Source organism: Oncorhynchus masou, chromosome 2 (genome assembly GCF_036934945.1).
Source record: "Oncorhynchus masou masou isolate Uvic2021 chromosome 2, UVic_Omas_1.1, whole genome shotgun sequence".
Taxonomy (NCBI): Eukaryota; Metazoa; Chordata; class Actinopteri; order Salmoniformes; family Salmonidae; genus Oncorhynchus; species Oncorhynchus masou.
The window spans coordinates 33,490,715-33,500,997 of NC_088213.1; the positions used below are offsets into that span (position 1 = coordinate 33,490,715).

Consider the following 10,283-nt stretch of genomic DNA (forward strand, 5'->3'; position numbering starts at 1 on the left):
TTCCAGTATTAACTTTCACTGTCTTCCTTCTAATCAAACTCTTACTTTCCGCTGTACTTAATTCCATATTTTCAATTCCTGATCATTACTTTCCTCTTTTCTTCTTCCATCTATCCATCCATCCCTCCCTCCCCCCTCTTTCTCCCTCCCTCCCTCTCTCTCTCCCTAGCTCTCTCCTTTGCTGAATCTTATTGATCCAGAAGGTGGCTAATTAGCCCTTCCCGTCGTGCCTGTGTAATGAAGCACATGCGCACTGAATTAATCACAGCCATTTTTTGCAGGAAACTAATTAGCAGGAATAAAGATCCAAAGAGTTTTTTTCTTTTCAATCATCAGATCTCACTTTCACCTCTCCCTCGCTCCCTCTAACACAAGACTCATCGCCTGCTTTGCATCCAAATTATTTTTATATTGCCCTATACAACTAATACTTCGTTTTTTTACACTCCGCAACAACAATGATCTTTCTTTTGCCATTCTAAACGCAAACTGACCAAAAGGGACTGCCTTGATGGGATCTTTAGCCGAATCGTCTCAATACTGGATTAAAAAGCAAGGATCACAAAGCGGCAGCGAAAAATTGTAAGTTACAACTTTGCCGTTTCTCTCTTTTCCTCTCTCGATGTTTCTACGATTCGATTCTTTTCACTTTTAGTAGTGGGCTCACCGAAGGTTTCTCCTATTATCGAGATACGCACCGATCTTCACTATTCTCACATTCTGAGAAATGACAGGCGATCACAAGTTATATTCATGCAAGTAGTTTTGTTTATTCTCGGTTTTATTCCTATCATTACCTGTGTTTACATCTGCGTTCGTCCTTGTTCTCCTCATGACTGGAAGAAAAGAAATGGTCAAGACAGCGATTCCTCTCCAAGAAGTAGACCACAAAAAACATGGATTTAAAAACACATTTGTGCTTTTCGATGGAATCAGGAAAGACAGAGAAGTGTTATTGGTGTCAAGAAACACATTTTGAGGACGATTACGATGTGAAAGGGTTACATTCAGCCTACGGAGTGTAGCGGGAGCTGCACATGAGCGTAGCCAGGAAAGGAGCACATTAGTCCAGCTTGTGGGTCCGTGTATGTCCCGCGAAAGAGAAACACCGTCCGCATTCTTATTTTGACAGATATACCACTTGATCGGTCCGCTGTTTTCAGCACCATCACGGGTTGATAAAATCCTTTATATTAAGCAACATTATCACTTTCCGATTCGTTTCTTACATGTGTATTTCCCTCCGCCCCGCTTTACATCTCAGTTCCTCTACTTTTCTCTCCCCCCACTTTGTCCATCATTTTCTTTTATTTTTCATTCCTGTTTGCTTCTTTGAAGCGATGTTAAAGTCGATTCTTGCTGATTCCCTGACGGAGTCACATGCAAATCGATCGGTAGGCCTATGTGTGTGCGTGTGTTTTATAAGTCTAGTGTGTTTCATGACAAGAGCGGTAAGACCTTGGGTACGGGGGAGCCCATAGCCGAAGCAGAGAGTTGAGCTGCGGGTTGCATGGAGAGAATAGAATGCTGATGCGAGCAGAGAAAGGGATTTACAGAATAGGTTGGCTGTCCGACGAGACAGATGACAGCTCGTATGGATTTTTATGGAATAAGTAAGAGCAATAATATAAAATGTCCTTCCCAGTGGATATAGCTTACCTTCATAACAAATAACAAACATTATACTAGATAGGCCTACAAAAAGTAAACATTATAAATGAAAACTCAAAAGCTATTGTATGACGTTATTCTATCACCTAACATGCTTCCCTGCGTAATAATAACCACCTTATTACTGATTTCTAAAGGAAACCTAACGATTTCTTTCCTAAAACAACCAGACACGAGACTAAATCAACTTTGGATGCATTACTGTCAGAAGAAATAGATTAATCATACACGACGGATTGTTTGGAAAAAAATATTACTTGAGAATTTTACAAGAAATATCTAAACATAGGCCAGATTTGAATTGATAAGCAATAGATCGAATAGTAACACGACGCTGGGACCGTTTAGGTTTGAGTGAGAATATAACTAGTCCTTCCAGGAGACGGACGGATAGACAGTAAAAAGCGGAAATGCTATTGACCTCCCGACGTTTAAGACCCAGAATGCAGCGCCAAGATGCCCAAAAAGTACAGAAAACATAAAACACATGGACGAAATGGAGGACTCTCGAAGAAAGAGTGAAAGAATGAGCCAGCCCGACGAGTTTTCGCGACAGAGGGATGGAAAAGAAAAGCGTTTTGCAAGCTAAGGCAAGGCAGGGATGTGCTGGTTTGGGGGAGAAAGAGGGGGAGGTTGAAAGGCTGGGGGTCAGACGGCAAGAAACAGGGGAGCAGGGGTCACCGAGTGAGTGCAAGAGAGATAAGAAGGAAAAACCCTACACAAACAACGAGGGAAGGCAGTGGGAGAGTGAGACTGGGGGAAAGGAGAGGGGGGGGGGGTATGTTGAGGGGTCACACGAAGCATAACACTGAGATTGTGGGGGTCAGCAAGTGCAAGATAAAAAAAGCATGCGTCTAGTTTGGTAAACAGGAGAGAAACACTATACAAATGTTTCTATGGGTTTCTAGTAGGATGAAGAAAAGTATTATAATGGGGTTTGGAGACTCAGACAGAGAGTAGGGGAAAGACAGATAGAGAAGGAGAGGAAGCGAGGGAGGGGGTAGGAGGAGAGGGATAGAAGGGGTCAGATAGCCATGGGCCATGGAGAAGGAATCAGGGAAGAGGGCAGGAAATCAGATCCTAACACCTTTCAGACTTGCCCCAACTAGAGGGACCAGTAGCTCCCGCATAGATAACTCAGACCAGCAGTATGTCCAGGACTCAGAGGATACTAGTGGGAGAGAGGGAAAACAAATATTCTAGCAGGCGCAGTGGAGACATTTTTTTTTTTTTTTTTTTTTTTTTACTTCAAGAGAAAATATAATACCTCTTTATTTTTTGCTTATATTATTATTTATGTATTTCAGGGGGGGATACTTGGAGCAGTAGATTTTGGGCCTGTAAGTCTGTTTTCCTGTATCTCTGCCCCGTAGACGTAGGTTGGGCAATAATTACAGGCGTGACATAGGAAAGGAAATATAGCATAGTACATGTGCTGTGCCAGGACTCCCTCTCCTCTCGCCATCTCTCTTTCCCTCGCCCATCTCCCCCCTCTCTCGATCTCTCTGTCCTCCTCCTTTACAAAACAAATAGCAACGCTACTCGGTGTCATCTCACTTGCTCTTAGAAGACTCCTGGATTTGATATCAAAACTTTTGGTAGAAACATTTGAAAAGCAACTACAATATGTGTACTACAGATTAGGAGGATTTTGATGCGGTTTGATATTTTTGAAAAGTAATTATCCAATGTATAATATTTATGTCAGATGCATTTACCAGCTCAGGTATGGTTTAATGGGGGTTTAAGATGGTTCTTGATTTCCTTGTGTTGTACTCTGTTAGAATCACATAGCAGACATTATGGTTAGGTGTAGTATGTGCATTTGGTAAACCACTGTATCAGTCTGACCATGCTGTGTAATTCTGCTTAATAAGGGGACCGTGGGTTGGGTGGATGTCACAAGGAACTATGTTTTTAGCATAGATAGCTACAGCACACTGAAAATCATTGTAAATACTCAACTTTGATTTCCAATTCATTAGTAATGACCAGGGTTGTGTTTTTGTAAAGTATTAAGTTCCGTTAATCCTTGACAGACGGAAGGAGGGGGACTTAAAGCATGATCCTCAATTTGCATATATATTTTTATTACATTTATTTACAAGGACTTTATTGCATTTTATCTCAAGACAATATTTTGTTTTAAGGTCGTTCATTGTGAGTCACACAGTTTATTTATATTGACATAGAACAATATTTATTTTATAGATATATTTACATAAAAATATATTTGGTGTACATTTGTACACTTGCAATTTGTCTTTACCCATAGTTAAATGTTGTACTTTACTATTCACTATCACCATGTAAAGTTAGATAACGGTGGTAAACCATAGGATACACATAATAGGACAGAACGCGTAGCCTGCAGTATATGAATGCCAGCACATCTGGCAGAATGTTCTATTACTCTATGTGTAGAATAGGGTGTGTATTCTGACGGGAATTATGATATGGACAGTTAACTGATGCTGTTGATAAAATGTGAAATGTTCCATAATTGTAATTATCATCATTATTAGTATGATGTTTATTATCCACATTATTACTGTTATTACAAGTAGTAATATACTAGGAGTAAGGACATTCATATCACAGTTATGTTGTTCTTTATCGTGATCTTTGTTTATAATATCATAAGCAGTGAATAGTCAGTAGTCTGGTGACGTTAGGTTTTTGGTTGAGGTTCCTGTTTCAGTGATAGTCTGTAGATGACGCCCTATTTGTCTATTCTGTGATACTACCTGCATTATCTCCCTATGTCCGGTTCCATGAGCATATTTGATTACTGGTGTGTCTAAGACTGCGTGTGCAGGTCCTATTTGGGCGTGTGATTGGAGGGAAACGGAAATAAGGGGTTTAGTAGTGATGAAATAAAGAGCTGAGTGGTGCCTTGGTTACAGGATAACGTGAGGCAGAGAGACAGTTACCCTGGTCTTCTACTGCCCCCTTCCTCCTCCCTCTCTCTCTTTCTCTCATTCCCTCCCTCTCTCCCTTGCTCTTGGGGGCTGGCAGCACCCCTAGGGAAGCTCTTTGCCATGTCCCTAGTCAGAGAGAGCCCTCTTTGGGCCAGCGCCAGGCCGCTAAGGGGCAGCCAACGCATGGACTATCACAATATATTCACCAACCGTTGGTCACGTTACCTAATCAAATCCAAAAAGGCTTATTTTTTCCTCCCAAATAGTTTTTTTTTTTTACCAGTGATAATGCCTGATACATTGATATTTAAATAATTTAAATCACTAATGATTTATTATTAATTATAGCAATTAACTATTATTATTATTATTAATAATAACATTTTTGGTATTATTATTACATTCATTTAAACCAGTTAAATATTTTAGATTATTTTTGTTTATTTATCACAATCTTAGATTTTGTTTTGTGATTGTATTTATGAGAAATTACTTTTACACTTGGTTGAACTGCTGTAAGGGTGAGGATAGTATAAATATGAATATGTTTGTGTAGATTAGTTTTCCATTGATAGCACTGGAGAGAGAAAGAGGCGTCTCCCCCCTCCATTTGCTGTAGGGCTGTGTGTAAATGAGTTCAGCAGGAGCAGTGGCTCAGATTACAGATTACGGTTTTGAATATGCAAGTTTGTACAGCCAGGACCTGTTCTTCCAGTTGTACCGTAGCCCAGGCCAGTGGCATACGTGTCAGCCGTGTCATTAAGGAGCGGACTGGGGGTGGGACATGGGGTGGGGGCCAGGAGATGACAGTGATTCTTAGGTGTGTGTGTGCGTGTGTGTGTGTGTGTGTGTGTGTGTGTGTGTGTGTGTGTGTGTGTGTGTGTGTGTGTGTGTGTGTGTGTGTCTGTGTCTGTGTCTGTGTGTGTGTGTGTGTGTGTGTGTGTGTGTGTGTGTGTGTGTGTGTGTGTGCGTGTGCGTGTGCGTGTGTGTGTGTGTGTGTGTGTGTGTGTATCTGTGTGTGTGTGTGTGTGTGTGTGTGCATGCTCTACCTGGTTTCTGCTCCCAGCAGCCCTGAAACGCCACGAGATCTCCTCTATGCCAGCAGCGAACCGATTTTCAGTCCATTTCCCCTCCCTGTTCCCTGTCCTCTTTTTGAGCTCTTGTTCTTGCTGTCGTTCTTTTATCTTCTTGAAGTGAAGTTTGGCAAGAATTTCTGAGCTTTGCTGTTTCACAATATGTTATTGTGTTAACATTCTGTAAATCATTGTGGGGTAGATTTACACCTGGGAAGGTGTGTGTACTGTATGTGTGTGTCTGCTCTCTTTTTCTGTCGTTATTCCTTTTTAGGTGGAGGTGTGAAATGTCATGTCGTTAATTTGAGAGAATTTCAGAGTAATCCTTATAAAATGCCGACGACCCCCTTGTGAATATTACTGCTGTCTGTGTATATACACCACATGAGCTGTTGGGTATTATCGCTGACATACCTTCAAAATACAAAACAAAGCAGACATGTTTTGTTTGGTAATATGTCTGAACTTGAGAACGAGAGGAACCAAAAAAAACACACCTCACCTGATTAATGTGCTCGAGAGAGAGAGAAGAGGGTTAGATACGGATTTATAGGTAAGAATTCCTATACGCTATTTCACTATATTTTCCATGTTTAAGCAGCTATAGATGACCTTCCATGTTGGCCACCCGGCCTCGTTGTCATTTATATATTTATAAAAAATACTGGCTGGTACGCGCGGATTGAGAGTTACACCTGGTGCTCCTATTAGAATGCATTATGCTACACTCAGATTTGCATCCAAATGCAAACATGGTTATTGAGAGCGATTTATACTTTTCTGAAAACAAATACAGATGTTTTATGCCATACACGTGTGGAAGTATGTGTGTGTGTTTTAATATGAGACACTCTTCTCAATCAGCATAATTAGCCATCTAATCATTAGAAAATACCGTTGCTATTGTACACTCTAACGTTAATGTTAGGGATATGATTTGTAGAAATCATTTCTGATTATTACATTTTTATTACAAAAACACACACTGACAAACAGAAGCACTGGTAGCTCCTGTCATTTCCCCCATCAGTGTGTAGTGATGTGTGTGATGGTTGTAAAGCAGTGTTAAGGCATGCTGCTAGGATGTTGTATTTTGGCAGGGACTGGTGCCCGAGTGCTGTGTGATGTGATGCAGACGAGTGCCGGAGAAGTAGTAGCATAGCAGGTTAGCGGCAGCGGAGGCTTGGACAGCTTTAGCATAGCCGGATAGCGGAGGCGAGAACAGCAGATGCATAGCAGGTTAGCAGCTAGTGGAGGCTAGGACGGCAGTAGCATAGCCAGTTAGCGGAGGGAAGAACAGCAGTAGCATAGCAAGTTAGCAGCTAGTGGGGGCTAGGACAGCAGTAGCATAGCCGGTTAGCAGCTAGTGGAGGCCAGGACAGCAGTAACATAGTAGCTAAGGCCGTGTCTCATATTCAGGACAGCAGCGGCTGGCTGTATCTCCCCGCTGTGCAGGCGGGCTGTGCAGCGTGCGTATGTAGCCTACGTAGCTACGTACCCGGGCGACAGGGAGCACTCCAGGGGCTGCCCAATTGATCTCCGCAGTACCCCCACCCCCACCCCCACACACCCGGCCAGGTCCAGCCCAGCCCATTCCTCTCCTGGACCCCGGAGACCAGCATTCCACCCTCAACGCTTATCATCACAAAGGACAGAATGCATAAAACATGGTGGACACACAGACAGAGGTCGCCTTTCTCTCCCCACACTGAACCATGGAACAATGCATGGAGCCTTCTGGCCTGTGACTCTGATGACACGCTCACGCTCTTTTCATCCTCCTCTCTTTCTTTGTCGTCTTCTTCCTCTTCCTCTGCGTATACTTGTGCTCAATGCAGTGATGCCTGTCCACATATTGTTGTGTTAGTTACGCCGTGTCTATCAGTAATATGTTATTGTCAGTGCTAGTCAAATGTGCATTATGTAACTGAAACGCTGCTGTTAAAAATTCACGGAGTGAGACTCCCCAGCGAAGAAGTGTGTGTGTGTGTGTGTCATGTGTGCTGTGCTATGTACAACGGGTTCCAGAAAGGCCATGTGTTATGACATTTCATCAATACATATTTTTGGATTAATTGCATAATTCTGTCATATTTTTTTAAGAGACAAGCAAACATTAATACAATATTATTTTTCTAATGTGACTACGCTCATTTGATAATTTTAATATTTCATAACAATATATATTTTTTTTTTACAGCATATACAAAGGCATAAATACGATTTTCCATCAACTTAAATAAAGAGTATTATAATTATTAATTCATTAACATTATGGTAAATGGTTCCAGTAGGAATATCATTTTTTCTGTCGTTATGTCAGGTGATCCTGTTCATACGTCCATCCGCAGCAGATGTTATTTTGACCTCACTGTTTTATGGCTAGTTAGCTCAAGGATGCAACAGGATTTGCTTTGGCTCGTGTGTGTGTGTATTATTAGGTAGTGTGTGTGTGTGTGTGTGTGTGTGTGTGTGTGTGTGTGTGTGTGTGTGTGTGTGTGTGTGTGTGTGTGTGTGTGTGTGTGTGTGTGTGTGTATGAGCATGCAAGCCTGTCAGCTGTAGTGATGGCCTCTGTTTGTCGGTCAGTGGGCCGGCCAGGGAGGGAGTGAGGACACAGAAAGAACCAGTGACAGTCAAACAGTCCCTCCCTGCCTCCATTACACTGCTCCCTTAGCTCCACATGTCTAACTCACATGACACAATTTGAAGATTCCAGATATATTTGCCTAAAGGTGTTAGTGTATTTGTTCAGGTGGTGTTATCCATCCAAGATATTATCCATGTACGGTTTTGTTTTGTTTATGATTCTATATTTGAGATGTCAGTAGGATTTCTTTAAGCAAATACAGGTTTTTTACTCAATATTAATTTCTGCTGGATATTCTTTTTATTTTCAGGTGGAGGTAGCATTAATTTGAGAGGTGCCGTGTGTTTACAGTCAGTTAGTACTATGATTCAGTGGCTATAATAGTGGTGGCCGTGTGGGGCTATCCAAGTCCCAGTCTCAGTCTCATGGCTGGGCCGGGTCTCGGTTAGGCTGGGCTTCAGGAATGCGTCGTGGGGATGTGTTGGACCCCAGCAGGCCCATTGCACTTCCTCTCTGTGTACCTCACAGCTTATCCTCCTCAGGATTAGAGAGAGAACAAAAGAAAGTAGGGATTGGAGGTGCCCCCCCCTCCTTCACTCACCCTCTTTCTCTTTTCTGTGTAAAAAAAAACTCTAACAAAAAGCGTGATTCACTTGCAAATGTGGCAGCCTGTCCAGATCTCCCATGGGGCAGAGAGAGAGAGAGACGGATAGAGAAATAGAGAACGGACGGAGAGCAACGGATGGAGAGAGAGAGAGAGAGGTGGTAGCAGCTATGCTCCCTAACCTCCAGTCTCCTGGAGTGTGAGGCCTGCTCTCAACGGTAGGCCTGATAGGACTCTAGCATCTACTATTTTTGTCTGACGCTCAGGAAACGACGACTGCTCCCGAGCTATTCACATCCCTAACATCTCACCTCCTGGGCTTAGAGTATGCTATGCACGTGATGAGACTCAGTGTGTGTGTGTGTGTGTGTGTGTGTATGCATTTGACAGCCATTGTGGCCAGTGTATTATTTATGTAATATTGCCATTCTCTCCGGGTTCCTGGGAGGTGGTCTGTTGTTGTTATCCCCCTGTTCAGGGGGCCGTCGGGCAGCAGTGAAGGGGTTAAGAAGTGGGGATAGCCCCCTTTGTCTCTGCGGCCCTCTTTGCCATTGTTGCGGTGGAATTGAGCTCGGTGCACCTCACTTGACCACAGCAAAGCAATAAAATGGCCTCTAAGTGCTGCAGCCTCCCTCGCCCTCTGATGGCAGCCGTCCACCGGGCTTTCACCGCGTTCACGCTCACACACACATGTTGCTAACTACCTTTTTTCCTCTAGCATTCTCAGACCAGCTTATTATTTAGTGCAATTTTTGTTTTCTAGTTTAGCGAGCGCTAACGAGTAAAATATAAATGATATATTTTTGATATATGTTTTTATTGTGTCACAGTGCACACTGGTGCTTGAAATGCATGTAGCTGATACTTCTAAGCATTAGTTGACTGTGGTACTTTTTATTTTCCTGTTCTGTCAGTCATTATATTAGCCTGCTCATTGTGAGAGACATTACACAGGTTCCTAATATAAATATGTGTTGTGTTATTTTTTGATGCAAGTAGAAACATTCAGTGAATGTAAAAAAGAAGCATTTACAGCTATTGTCATTAAATAATTGTTTTAATATCTAGAGACATTCAGCATATGTGCTGCATATTTACATTGATCATTAAAGTAATTTCAATGCAATGGCCCTGCTTGTATTTCATGAGCATAAAGGTAATGCCATAGCATTGTGTTCTCTTGAAACGTCAGCTATCTATTTAGGTACTGTGTTGGGTTAGTGCTGTACTGTGTGTGTGTGTGTGTGTGTGTGTGTGTGTGTGTGTGTGTGTGTGTGTGTGTGTGTGTGTGTGTGTGTGTGTCTTTTGTGTGTGTGTGTGTGTGTGTCTTTGTGTGTCTGTGTGTGTGTGTGTCTGTGTGTGTGTCTGTGTGTCTGTGTGTCTGTGTGTGTGAAAATGTCAAGGCCAATGTCTGCCCCCCTCTCTG

The 10,283-nt window shown here is 42.4% G+C and overlaps 1 protein-coding gene across 1 annotated transcript in view; it reads left to right on the forward strand.

Annotated features, from left to right (window-relative positions):
• Positions 1-245: 245 nt before the first annotated feature.
• The window catches only part of LOC135552978 (zinc finger homeobox protein 3-like), a 78,361-nt gene continuing 68,323 nt past the window's right edge, over positions 246-10,283 (forward strand). The window contains exon 1 of the mRNA XM_064984968.1: positions 246-582. The gene's annotated coding sequence lies outside the window, so the exon portion shown is untranslated. The remainder of the gene's footprint in view (positions 583-10,283) is intronic.